The following is a 15260-nucleotide window of genomic DNA, read 5'->3' on the forward strand; positions in this document are numbered from 1 at the left end:
TCCCAGTTTAGTGTCATCTGCAAACTTGCTGAGAGTGCAGTCCACACCATCCTCCAGATCATTAATGAAGATATTGAACAAAACCGGCCCCAGGACCGACCCCTGGGGCACTCCACTTGAAACCGGCTGCCAACTAGACATGGAGCCATTGATCACTACCCGTTGAGCCCGACGATCTAGCCAGCTTTCTATCCACCTTATAGTCCATTCATCCAGCCCATACTTCTTTAACTTGCTGGCAAGAATACTGTGGGAGACTGTATCAAAAGCTTTGCTAAAGTCAAGGTATATCTCGTCCACCACTTTCCCCATATCCACAGAGCCAGTTATCTCCTCATAGAAGGCAATCAGGTTGGTCAGGCATGACTTGCCCTTGGTCAATCCATGTTGACTGTTCCTGATCACCTTCCTCTCCTCCAAGTGCTGCACAATGGATTCTTTGAGGACCTGCTCCATGATTTTTCCAGGGACTGAGGTGAGGCTGACTGGCCTGTAGTTCCCCGGATCCTCCTTCTTCCCTTTTTTAAATATGGGCACTACATTAGCCTTTTTCCAGTCATCCAGGACCTCCCCCGATCGCCAAGAGTTTTCAAAGATAATGGCCAATGGCTCTGTAATCACATCCGCCAACTCCTTTAGCACCCTCGGATGCAGCTCATCCGGCCCCATGGACTTGTGCTCATCCAGTTTTTCTAAATAGTCCCGAACCACTTCTTTCTCCACAGAGGGCTGGTCACCTTCTCCCCATACTGTGCTGCCCAGGGCAGTAGTCTGGGAGCTGACCTTGTTCGTGAAAGAACAAGAGAGGAAGAAAGAGAGGAAGAACAGTAAGATGCTTCCATGGGTCCATAAGGAGCTCTTTTATGACCTGAAAAATCAAAAAGGAAACCTACAAAAAGTGGAAACATGAACAAATTACTAGGGATGAATACAAAAGAATAGCACAAGCATGTAGGGTCAAAATCAGAAAGTCCAAGGCACAAAATGAGTTACACCTAGCACGGGAGATAAAAGGCAATGAGAAGAGGTTCTTTTAAATACATAAAGAGAAAGATGAAGGAAAGTGTAGTTCCTCTACTTAGCAGGGAAGGAGAGCTAATAATGGACAACGTCAGGAATGCTGAGGCGCTTAATGCTATTTTGCTTCATTCTTCACCAAAAAGGTAAATTGTGGCCAGATACTGAACACAATTAATATTAACTACAAGAGGGTAGGAGTGCAAGACAAAATGGGGAAAGAACATGCTAAAAATATTTATATAAGTTGCATGCAGTCATTCAACAAGACTTGATTGAAATGCACCCTAAGGTATTTCAGGAACTAGCTAAAACAATCTTGGGAACTGTTAGTGATTATTTTTCAGAGCTCATGGAGGATGGGTGAGGTACCAGAGGACTGGAGAAGGGCAAACATAGTAAACATCTTTAAAAAGGGGAGCAAAGAGGACCAATTAATGACCAATCAGCCTAAGTTTGATACCTGGAAAGATACTAGAACAAATTAGTAAGCAGTCAGTTTCTAAGCATGTAGAGGATAATAGGCTGCATAAATTTATCAAGAACATATCATGCCAAATCAACCTAATTTCCTTGTTTGACTGGGTTACTGACCTAGTGATTGGCTGGATGGTGGGGAGATGTAGACAAGATAGATCTTGATTTTTGTCAGGCTTTTGACAAAGTTCCACATGAGCATTCTCATAAGCAAACTAGGGAAATGTGGTCTAGATGAAATTACTGCAAGGTGGTTGCACAGCTGGTTGGAAGACCATACTTAAAGAGTAGTAATCAGAACAAAATGAATATGGTGAGAAGAAAATTAATCAAGACACCAAAGGACACGAAGAGAAAAAAATCATTAATTGCTTATGCACCAAAACTAGGATCCTGGTACCAAACAAGAGGAATTGGAATTGCTCACTGATGAGCCTAAATTTGGTCTAGTTGACATTACTGAAACCTGGTGGGATGATTTGCACAACTGGAATGTTAAAAACTATGGTTATAACTCATTTAGGAAGGACTGAGGAAAAAAGGGGAGAGGGAGCAGCACACTACATCAAAAATGGTATTACATGTTTCTGAGTCACTGATGATATGGAAGAAAATGATCTTGAATGCTTACAGATCAATGTCCCAACAGATAAATCACAAGATGGGGTATTAGTTGGTATCTGCCACAGACCACTCAGTCAAACTACAGAATAGGATGACCACCTCCTGATGCATCTATCTATAATGTGTATCGGGGGGAAAACTGCATGATAATGGGGGATTTAAATTAGAGTGACATATGCTGGAGGTATCATACTGCCAACATCCTTTGAATTTCTAAATACTATAGATGACAATTTCCTAACTGAAACAGTGTTTTATCGAACACAGGGGACTTCTATATTTGCCCTTGTCCTATCAGATAAAAAGAAACTGATCACAAAACTAAAAATTATTGGTAGCTTAAGTACAAGTGGTCATGATTTAATCACATTTAAAATGTGCAAACCGAATAAAGTCCAGAACAGTGACACACACACAGATATACTTTGTGCTTTCAAAAGACCAATTTCACAAAGCAGAAAAAAATGAGCCAAATCAGCTGGTAGGAAGAATTTAATGGGAAAATATGAATGCTAATTGGGAATCCTTTAAGAACACATTACTAGATGCCCAAAAAAACACAATCCCATAACTGAGGAAGAAGGCTGTGCTGGTTTAAAAACTGATTTAGTTTACAGGGGAAGTAAATGCAACTATGAACAATAGAAATAAAAAATAATATATAACAAAAGGAAGAAGGGGAAAGTTGATAGTAATCAATATAAATCAGAAGCTAGGAATTGTAGAAAATTGGTGAGGGATGTCAAGGGACACAAGGAGAAATCTATGGCAAGGAAAGTTAGGGACAAACAATAATAAGGTTTTTTTTAAAAAAATGGGGGGGGGGTCTTGACAATGTTATTGGTCCATTACTACATAGAAATGGTAGAATTATCAATAATAATGCAGAAAAAGGCAGAAATGTTCTATAAACATTTGTTTTGTATTTGGGGAAAAAACATATGATCTAGTCTCATTATATGGTGATGAGGTGTATGGGTGGGTGTATGGGGTTGTCAGGGAGAGGTAGCACCTCTGATGGGGGAGCAGTCGTACTCCGAGGAGTAGCTCATCCACTTTGGTCCCCACTTCACACCCAGTTCTCACCTGTGGCTCCAAGTAGCTGTCAGCATGCGACAGCAGCCACACCACGGAGACCGTCTCGACTGGCGGGCTAAACCAGGTGAGGGTAGCCGATGAGTATGAGACTCTCGGTGAGTTAGGGCCTGTCTACCCATTGCATGCGAAGGCTGGATCCGGCTGACTGAGGCAACCTGGTTCAACCTGGTTTAATGGTCAGGAAGGCGGTGACAGCAAGCATTGTGGAACGCTTAAGAGCACGACAAGACACGTAGGCGTCCTGGTCATCCACTGCGCCCTGCCCTATCTCCAGCCGTCTCGACTTCTGTCCTGCCACTGGATAAGATAGGAACTGGGAAGAGAGAGTGAGGCTGACGTTGCGCAACTCTCCCTCACTTTAATCCAATTCACGCGCAAGTCTCGACATCATATCATATCATATTACATCATATCAAGTCCTGTGGCGATGGGCGAGCGACGAAGCAGCAGGTGTTGATACACTGGGAGCTGTAGCCGCGGACTTGCACATAGGCGGCTCAGGCATAATGGTCGTTCCTCACTGACCGAAGCATCAGTGGAGCTCGGCATCTTCTTGAGCGACTGAGCAGCCCTATTCAGGATTGCACTGCTCACCTCCGTAGAACGAGGAGGGGGCTAGACAAGGTGCCCTAAACATTGCCTGCTTCACCTTACCCTTGCCAGCATACCGCAGCTGGCGGGGATCCCATAAAAGCAGTCGAACAAAAATAAAAACAAAATTTAGAGTGACACTGATCACTATTGGCACATGGAATGTGCGCACATTACTGGACAACATCACAGCAGACAGACCGGAGAGAAGAACAGCACTTGTCGCTAGAGAGCTCGCACGCTACAACATTGACATTGCAGCCCTTAGCGAAACTCACCTTGCTAATGAAGGACAGCTATCCGAGTCACGTGGTGGCTATACATTCTTCTGGAGTGGCCGCAGCAGTGATGAGCGTCGCGAATCTGGAGTTGGCTTCGCCATCAAGAATCATCTTGTTCGGAAACTTGCCAGTTCCCCCAAGGGTATGAATGACTGGCTCATGACAATGCAGCTTCCGCTTCAAAAAGGAAAACAAGCTACTTTGATCAGCGCATATGCTCCTACAATGACCAACCCAGAGGATGTGAAGGATAAATTCTACGAAGAACTAGATACTCTGCTATCGTCAGTGCACTGCACAGACAAGCTGATTCTGCTTGGCGATTTTAATGCAAGAGTCGGATGCGATGCCGCAGCCTGGGAAGGAGTCATCGGGAAAAATGGAGTGGGAAAGTGTAACAGCAATGGTCTGTTACTGCTGAAAACTTGTGCAGCACATGACCTTCTGATCAGCAATACGGTCGTCCGCCTTCCTACCCATAACAGGACTTCGTGGATGCATCCCCGTTCCAAGCACTGGCATTTGATCGATTATGTCATCATCAGGAGAAGGGACAGATAAGATGTCAGGGTTACAAAAGCTATGTGTGGCGCTGACTGTTGGACGGATCATAGGCTTATAGTGTCCAAAATGAAGCTCCGTATCATGCCGAAGAGACGACCACAAGGCTGTAAGGTTTTCAAAAGGATCAACGTGTCGAAGCTGAAGAACAGCTGCATCACTGAAAATCTAGCGGAAGACCTAGAGAATGAACTTGCTGATCTTCGTATTGAGGATGACGCTGAGAAAGACTGGGAGCGATTCCGCAACACTGTCCATACAGCTGCATCGAAGGTATTGGGGCCCTCCACATGCAGGCGGCAAGACTGGTTTGATGAAAATGATGCAGAAATCCAGGCCTTACTTGCTGAGAAGCACCGCCTGCATCGTGCATATCAAAATGATCCATCCTCAGCGGCAAAGAAGACCGCCTTTATCAACACTCAGAGAACAGTACAGAACCGACTGCGCAAAATGCGGGAATTTTGGCTGAGCGCCAAAGCAGATGAAATACAGGCATATGTGGACAGGAACGACTATAAGCAGTTTTATGAAGCCCTTAACACACTCTATGGTCCACAGGCTTCTGGGAGCTTTCCCCTCCTGAACTCTGATGGTACTGTGCTCCTTACAGAGAAGACGCAGATTCTCCAGAGATGGGCTGAACACTTTGAAGCAATTCTCAATCGCCCCTCAGTCATCAATGATGAGGCCATTGACAAGATGCCCCAGGTTGCAGTCAATGACTCCCTGGATGCTTCACCAGAAGAGGACAAAGTGAAGAAAGCTATCAATCAGCTGTCAAGTGGCAAAGCCCCAGGGTCAGATGCCATACCAGCAGAGGTGTACAAAGTCGGTGGACCCGTGCTGCTACGGAAACTCACTGAGCTGTTTCAGTCCTTCTGGAAGCAGGGAACCATTCCACAGGAATTTAGAGACGCGTCCATCTTGCACCTCTATAAGAGGAAGGGCAATCGCCAGGTATGCGACAATCACCATGGAATCTTGCTGCTTTCTACAGCGGGGAAAGTTCTTGCACGGGTTCTGTTGAACCGATTGATCACTCACCTGGAGAAGGGCTTACTGCCAGAATCACAGTGTGGCTTCCTCAAGGGACGTGGGACTATTGACATGATCTTCGCTGTGCGTCAGCTACAGGAGAAATGTCAAGAGCAGAATCGTGAACTCTACACAACTTTTGTGGACCTCACGAAAGCATTTGACTCTGTCAGTCGCCAGGGCCTGTGGAGGATCATGTTGAAATTTGGCTGTCCAGACAGATTTATACGAATGGTACATCAATTTCATCACGGTTTGATGGCTCGTGTCCCGGATGATGGAGAAACATCTGAGGCCTTCCCAGTCACCAACGGCGTCAAGCAAGGGTGTGTTTTAGCACCCACTTTGTTCAGCATGATATTCTTTGCCACTTTGACTGGTGCCTTTCAACACTGCACTGAAGGAGTAGGCCTGAAGTATAGAACTGACGGGAAACTATTTAATCTGAGGCGACTGCGTGCCATCACCAAGGTGAAGGAAACTGTACTTCGAGACTTTCTCTTTGCCGATGATTGTGCTCTGAATGCTAGTACAGAGCCAGAAATGCAAGCCAGTATGGACAAGTTTTCAACTGCATGCAAAAACTTCGGTCTCACCATTAACATCAAGAAGACTGAGGTCATGCACCAGCCAGCTCCCCACGCTTCGTACTCAGAACCGTCCATCACTGTAAATGGACAGAGACTTCAGACAGTGGACCACTTCACATACCTGGGCAGTACCCTTTCCCGAGCAGTGTCAATCGATGATGAAGTAAACTGCAGAATTGCTAAAGCCAGCTCTGCATTTAGCCGATTGCGCTCCAATGTTTGGGAACGTCGAGGAATCAGCCTACCAACGAAGCTGAAGGTCTACCGAGCAGTGGTGCTTCCAACTCTGCTGTACGCCTGCGAGACGTGGACTGTCTATCGGAGTCATGCACGAAGGCTCAATCACTACCACATTTCCTGTCTGCGAAAGCTTCTAAAAATCAGATGGCAGGACAAAGTGCCCGATACTGATGTCCTTACTAGAGCCAGTCTGCCGTCAGTTTACACATTGCTGATGAAAGCCCAGACCAGGTGGGCCGGACATGTTGTGAGAATGTCAGATGAACGCATTCCTAAACAGCTCTTCTACGGAGAACTCACTCAGGGAAAGCATTCCCATGGAGGACGAAAGAAGCGGTTCAAGGACACGCTGAAGACCTCTTTGAAATCCTTCGAGATCAACACCGCCACATGGGAAACCTTTGCACTGAACCGTTCAGCATGGCACAGCCTCATTCACATAGGCAGTAATACCTCTGAGGCGAGGCATATTGCTGAGGCTGAAAAAAAGCGTGAGCTGCGCAAGTCCAGAGCTGCTCGTACACCATCAACAGTGCCATTATATGTCTGCCCGACGTGTGACAGGACGTTCCAAGCCCGAATCGGACTGATCAGTCATCTCCGGATGCACAGAGCCCGGTCATCGAAAGAATGAGTTGTTGAGGTCTTCATCGATAACGATGGACGAACATCATGGTGATAACACTCTTTCCACTCCACTAGTATCTCTGGAGGATGTTAAACAGAAGCTACTAAAGTTAGTCATTTTTAAATCAGCAGGTGCAGATAACTTGCACTGAGAGTTTTAAAAAAGCTGGTTGAGGAGTTCGCTAGACCATTAATGTTTATTTGCCATAAGTCTTAGGCCTGGTCTACACTGGGGGGGGGGGAGGGAGAGAATTGATCTAAGTTATGCAACTTCAGCTACGTGAATAACGTGGCTGAAGTCAACGTACTTAGATCTACTTACCACAGTGTCTTCACTGCAGTAAGTCGAATGCTGACGCTCTCCCGTCGACTCCGCCTGTGCCTCTCACTCCAGTGGAGTACCGGAGTCGATGGGAGAGTGCTCAGCAGTTGATTTATCGCATCTTCACTAGACGCGATAAATCGACCCCTTCTGGATCGATCGCTCCGGAGGTAAGTGTAGACATGCCCTTAGAGCCCTGGGAAGTTCCAGAAGAATGGAAGAAAACTAATGTTGTGCCAATTTTTAAATAGGGTAAACGGGGTTCCCCAGGTAATCGTAAAAATGTCAGCCTGACATCACTCCAGGGTAAGATAATGAAGTAGCTCATACAGAACTCAATTATTAAAGAATTAAAGGAAGGTAATGTAATTAATTCAAATCAACACATGTTTATAGAAAAATAAGTCCTGTAATACTAATTTTATATCTTTTTTAGATGAGATTACAAATATGGGTGATAAAGGACATAGTTTTGATGTAATATACTTCTGTAAAGCATTTGACTTGGTGTCATATGGCATTTTGATTAAAAAATTGGAAAGATGAGAAATTAACATGGAACACATTAAATGGATTAAAAGTGCAATTGATAGATCCCAAAATGTAATAGTAAATAGGGAATAATTGAAAAGGTATATTTGTAGAGAGGTCCCATAGAGATCTGTTCTTGGCTCAATGTAATTTAACATTGTTATTAAAGACCTTGGAAAAAAACATAAAATTAGAGCTGTCAAGCGATTAAAAAAAAGTAATCGTGATTAATTGTGTGATTAAAAAAATTAATCGTGATTAAACACATGATTAATCGCACTGCTAAACAATAATAGAATATCATTTATTTAAATATTTTTGGATGCTTTCTACATTTTCAAATATATTGATTTCAATTACAACACAGAAAACAAAGAGTACAGTGCTCACTTTATATTTATTTTTTATTAATAATTATTTGCACTGTAAAAACCAAAAGAAATAGTATATTTCAATTAACCTAATATAAGTACGGTAGTGCAATCTATTTATCATGAAAGTTGAACTTATAAATGTAGAATTATGTACCAAAAATAACTTCATTAAAAAATAAAACAATGTAAAACTTTAGAGCCTATGAGTCCACTTGGTCCTACTTCAGCCAATCGCTCAGACAAACAAGTTTGGTTAAAATTTGCAGGAGATAATGCTGCCTGCTTCTTGTTTACAACATCACCTGAAAGTGAGAACAGGCATTCACATGGCGCTGTTGTAACCAGCATTGAAAGACATTTATGTGCCAGATGCGCTAAAGATTCATATGTCCTTTCATGCTTCAACCACCATTCCAGAGGACATGCATCCATGCTGATGATGGGTTCTGCTTGATAACGATCCAAAGCAGAGCGGAGCGACGCATGTTCATTTTCATCATCTCAGTCAGATGCCACCAGCAGAAGATTGATTTTCTTTTTTGGTGGTTTGGGTTCTGTAGTTTCCGCATCGAAATGTTGCTCTTTTAAGACTTCTGAAAGCATGCGCCATACCTCGTCCCTCTCAGATTTTGGAAGGCACTTCAGATTCTTAAACCTTGGGTTGAGTGCTGAAGCTATTTTTAGACATCTCACATTGGTACCTTCTTTGCATTTTGGCAAATCTGCAGTGACAGTGTTCGTAAATCAAACATGCTGGGTCATCATCTGAGACTGCTATAACATGAAATATATGGCAGAATGTGAGTAAAACAGGAGACATACAATTCTCCCTCAAGGAGTTCAGTCACAAATTTAATTAATGCACTATTTTTTTAACGAACATCATCAGCATGGAAAAGCATGTCCCCCGGAATGGTGGCTGGAGCATGAATGGGCATATGAATGTTTAGAGTATTTGGAATGTAAATACCTTGCAGTACTGGCTACAAAGATGCTATGCAAATGCCTGTTCTCACTTTCAGGTGATGTAAATAAGAAGCAGGAGGCAGTATCTCCCGTAAATGTAAACAAACTTGCTGAATTTGTCTGTGTCTTTTCACTCAGATCTGATGATCCACACCAAGTATGCTCTGCCAAAGTAGCCCTGCAGTCATTCAAACAAGGCCCACGTCCCATTGTGGCCTATGCCACACACTTCTGTTGCCTGGTCATGGACAGGGCCTGGAAAAAAGCAGAGTGATTTACCATTTCTATCTAGGCCTGAATCATGAGATGAACTGGCTGGGTTGATCCCCTCATGGCATTGTCCCTTCCTTTGAGTTGTGTATCCAAATTGACAATCAACTGTTTGAGCGATGCCAGGAAAGAAGGAAGGTACACACTCAACCCCTGCCTAATCTGGGCCTATTCCTGCCACCCTGCCCCAAGCAATCACTGGACCCAAATCCATACAGGTAGACATGACACAATGGTGCCTCTCAGATCGAGAGAAAGAATATTGTTGTATGAATGGCCTCTGCCTGTACTGTGGGGAACGAGGCCACTTTGCCATCAGGTGTCCCCTCAAGTCTTGTTCTATGTCTGGTCTAGGAAAACAGGCAGATTCAGCCTCTTTAGAGGAAGCGCAACTGGATGGAACTACATGATCAAGTTTCCCAAGCAGACCCCCTCTCCTAGCTATGTGTATCCTAATTTATGTGGACAATGGCCACAATCCCATCTTCACATGAAGCTCTGACTTTGGGTTCTGCCTGCACCTGAAGTAAGCTGCACACAGCTTGGGCTGATAGACTCTCTAGCCCCTGGCAATTTAATGGACACTGGATTTGCTAAAACAAACCACCTGCCGGTGCAAAGGAAGCTTCCCCCCTGGTTGGTAGAAGCAACTGATAGTAGCTTGCTGTCCTCAGCCGCAATTATCTATGAGACTGCACCCCTCCAAGTTGCAGTTCAAGATCACCACCTGATTGACTTACCTCTCTTCCCAATCATGCTTGGCATCCCCTGGCTCTCCCTGCACAATCTGAGCATTTCCTGGATAGCATGAGAAGTTTGGTTTGAATCTGATTAGTGTCTACATGAGTGCCTAGTCCAACCTGGTGTCAAGAACCCTAGATGTAATTTGGGCAAGGCTTCCATTTTCTGCACATGGCAGGCTCTTAGTGAGGATAACTCACCAATTCCTGAGAAATACAAGGACTTTGCAGATGCATTCAGTAAAAGAAATGCTGATGTTCTGCTCTCACATAGGCCCTATAATCACCCTATAGACCTCCAGCCAGGGTTCAAAACCCATTTGGGTGAATTTAGCCTATCAGAACCTGAACTCATGGCTGTACAGGAGTTCCTCAGCCTACCACTCCCAGATGGACATACAAACAGAATGGGTAAACCAAATTCTAGAACAGTGCTCAGGAGGGCGAGGGATAGCTGGGGGGAGCAAGGGATAGCTCAGCGATTTGAGCATTGGCCTGCTAAACCCAGGGTTGTGAGTTCAATCCTTGAGGGGGCCACTTAGGGATCTGGGGCAAAATCAGTACTTGGTCCTGCTAGTGAAGGCAGGGGGCTGGACTTGATGACCTTTCAAGGTCCCTTCCAGTTCTAGGAGATGAGATATCTCTATTAATTTACAATTTAACCCATAGATCGCGATCGACTGGTTGATCCTGGAGCCTCGGGCAGTCGATTGCAATCTCTGGCCGCTAAAAGTCTGGCGGCACATCAGGGCTAAGGCAGGCTCCCTGCCTACCCAGACCCCATGCTGCATGCTGCTTCCGGAAGTGGCCAACATGCCCCCGCAGCCCCGGGCAGGGGCGGGTCTCTTTGCACTGCTCTTGGTGCTCAGTGGCTGGGAACGGGGAACTGTAGCCAATGGGAGCTGCGGGGGTGGTGCTTGCAGGCAAGAGCAGCATGTGGAGCCCAGGGGACTCTCCTGGAAGTTGGCTACTTCCGGGTGAGTCTTGGGACCAGGGCAGGCAGGGAGCCTGCCTTAGCCCCACTGTGCTGTCACCTGGGAGCCACCAGAAGTAAGTGCTGCCTGGTGGAAGCTTTCACCCCAACCCCCAGCCCTGAGCCCCCTCCCAGAGCCAGCACCCCATACTCCCTCGTGCACCCCAAACCCCCTCCTGCACCCCAACCCCGTGCCCCAGGTGCAGCCTCCCTCCCACACGCTGAACCCCTCAGCCCCAGCCCAGAGCCCACACCCCCTCCCAAACACAAATCCCCTGCCCCAGCCCGGTGAAAGTGAGTGAGGTTGGGGGAGAGTGAGTGACAGAGGGAGGGTTGGATGGAGTGGGTGGGGCGGGGCTTCAGGGAAGAGTTGCACTTAAATTCAAAAAGTGATCTTGTGTGTAAAAAGGTTGGAGACCACTGTTCTAGAACAATATCTTTGCTGCTTCATCAATTACCATCAAGGTGACTGGGTTTGGTTCTTGCCTTTAACTAAGTTTGCTTACAATAACTCCGATCACAAATCAACCTGCCAAAGCACCTACTATTGCCAATTATGGCTGCCACCCCTGATTTCATCCATCTTTATTGACAGCCTCCAATTTGGTTCAACACCTCCACCACATTCAAAAGGAAATAAAATCACTTAAACTGAGCCAAAGAGGACTACAAATAATATGCTGACCTTATTCAACAGGATCATCCTCCCATGGCAGTCGGAAATGGGATATGGCGCTCAACTCAGCACTTGGAAACTTCCCAACCCTCAAGGAAACTAGACCACCATTACCTGGGCTCATTCCAGATCATTCAACAGATTAACCCAGTGGCCTTCAAGCTCCAGCTACCCCATACCATGAAGATACAACCAGTATTCCTTGTTAAAGAAATATGCGGACCACTCTTTTCCTGGATGCACACAACCACCTCCACCCCGCATCTTGATTCAGGGCAGGAAGAATACATGATGAGACAGATCCTGGGTCTAAGCTACTCCAAGGATGACTAAAGTACCTTGTGGAAGGGTATGGCTCAGTTGACTGTTTGTGGGGCCTCACCAGTAACATACGTATACCCAATCTCCTTTGTGAATTCAACCAATCATGCTTCAACAAGCCGGGTCCAAAGACACTGGAGAAACACCCTCTTGGAGGGGGTATTATAAGATGATGAGTCATGCCTGTGCTGGGCTCCAGCCACAGGAAGTTGGCGCCGGTGGGTCCTTGCGCCCCCCCGGCACTGCCCCCGTGCTAACTCCGCCCCTATTGGATCCCTCCCCAAATCCCCGCCCTGGCCCTACCTCTTCCCCAAGGGTGCTGCGTTCCTCCTCCTCCTCCCCCTCCCTCCCAGGCTTGCCGCGTGAAACAGCTGTTTCACAGCACAAGTGCTGGGAGGGAGGGGGGAGAAGCAGGATGTGGCAGCCCGCTCAGGGGAGGAGGTAGAGGCAGAGTGGAGGCAGATGTGAGCTGGGGTTGGGGGCAGGTCGGGGAGCTGCCAGTGGGTGCTCTGCACCCACCAACTTTTCCCCGTGGGTGCTCCAGCCCTGGAGCCCTGGAGCACCCACAGAGTTGGCGCCTATGGCTTCAGCCAATCCTCAATCTGGGAATTAATCTGGGGACTCTCAGGGCAAGTATATAAGCCTCACAGCCAACAGCAGCTCAATCTGCTCAGTGTCACTCCAGGGCTTGAAATTATGTCCTGCCTGACAATGACAACAGACTCCCCAAGTCTTAGCCTGCTCCAGCTTTGCTCTCATTCCACCCTTGCTTCAACTCCTATCTGGACTCCTGATTCTACTCTGAACCCTGGCTTTAATCACTAGGTCTGACTTCCATGATGCCAACCACTAGGCCTAACCATCCCCATCATGGTTTCTGACAGCTATTGTTATTTGAGAACAGCTAGTTTGTGTATGTTTACACATGCAGCAGTCACACCTCCTGATTGCAGTGTTGGCATACCCTGAGGCCTGAAATGAAAGTGAGCTATAAAAAATAGGCAAAAATCACACATAGGCTTGACTGCATCAGCCTTCCAGCTCCCATTACTTCTGACATGAAACAGAATCTTTTTCTTATGCAATGATCCTTGTGGAATTCTCCATCTACTACTTTCTGTATCTCTGTGGTATTACAGGGTCTGTTTTCATAGCATTCAGTCACAGAAGTGTATAATTACACCATTCTCTTATATACAAGTTTTTTTCTGACTATTCCACATGACTTGTGTGATGCTGGCAGACCAGATGTCAACTCAGATCAAGGTCCCCATGCATCAATTAAATACTGACAAATACATAACTGGAATAAGTCGGCTCACCTCTGTGCTAGTATTGTTAAAATAGGTATTAGAATGTGTTCAGAGTTTAGACTTTACTGAATGCTTGAGTTTCTGCATGTATTAATCTCCCATATATCTTCTGTATCCCATATTGTAAGACAATATTTAAGCATTTGTACTGTGAGCCTCTGTGACACTGTAAATCACCAGACAGGAGAGAGACATTAACTAGTGTGAAACGCTGGTCTCCCACAGAAGGTGTTATGTCCTGTCCAACAAGGAAGGTTCATCAACACGAAACAGACAAGTGTGGAACATTGTAGAGGACAAAAGAGTTTGTTGTTTACTCCCCACGCCCCCAGTGAAGATGAGTCTTGCAGGTGAATTCCTCCCATCCACTGAATTTGTAGCTCAAAGCAGAAGCAGGGGAAGAGAATAAAAATCCCTAACAAGGAGGAACTGTATCTCTGTGCTGCTTGGACTCTGGGAAGACAAGCATTACTAGGCATAAACAAAAGATCCCCAGTGTTTACCCTGGGTTAGCCCTAAAGGGCATACAGAGCTTGCTTATTATAGAAGCTTCTATTACTTTTTGTAATTTAAGGTTGGAACTCATTTGTGCATATATATGTTTACCTACGTTAACCTTGTAAATAACTCTCATTTCCTTTTCCTATATAATAAATCTTTTAATTAGTTATTATAGGATTGGCTACAAGCATTGTCTTTGGTCTGAGATCTAAAGTGCAACTGAGCTGAGTTAAGTGACCTGTCTTTTGGGACTGGGAGTAACCTGAATATTGCTATGACCTTTGGTGTAAGAAACCATCTATCACAAAGGTAGCTTACCTGGGTGGCAAGACAGATGAGCGTATCCAATAGGGTTGCCAATTTTGGTTGGACTTATTCCTTGAGGTTTCATCACATGACATAATCTTTAATTAAAGATTACTCTTTGATTCCTGGAGACTCCAGGACAATCGTGGAGGGTTGGCAACTCTCGTATCCAAGGGGCCTGTCTGTGACACCATGTTAAGTCTGTTATAATGCCTGAGGAGTTGATAATTTGTTGGTGAAATCTCAGTATAGAACTCACCACCAATTTGGGGTTTGTGCCCTCATTCTTAAGAGCCTGGCCTGAATTTGGTACTCATGCTCTTGAGTTACTGCAGGACAGTTTGACAACTTGAATTTTTGTTCTGAATCTCAGGCTAGTAGGAGTGGTTGACTTTTAAAATGACACAGAGAGCTACTATTAAGTGAGGCAAAGGAATTGAGCATCCTTCAGCAGCAGTCCTGTGTCTTTTATCTGACCATTAAGAAAAGCAACCAGCTGATTTATGCTCATTGAAATTACATGACTCAGACTAAAAGAAATTAGAGTATTTCAGAGTTTGACTAATCTGATACTGAGATATCAGTAAGAGATGGCCCATGTGATACAGCCACCAAAGGCAGCAGATGCCAAAAGCATATCACTTTCTATCAAAAAATAGGGTATTTTGTTTAATGTGCAAAATACAGTCATGATTTTATCTTTGTAGCTTTTTATTAAGAACAGATTAACATTTTTTAATAAAGCTAATATTAAAATGATATATACAGGTTGAGAAAAGATTGTTTGTACATCTGGGTATAGTGCTTAGATTATCCACAAATA

Source organism: Emys orbicularis, chromosome 2, assembly GCF_028017835.1.
Source record: "Emys orbicularis isolate rEmyOrb1 chromosome 2, rEmyOrb1.hap1, whole genome shotgun sequence".
NCBI lineage: Eukaryota > Metazoa > Chordata > Testudines > Emydidae > Emys > Emys orbicularis.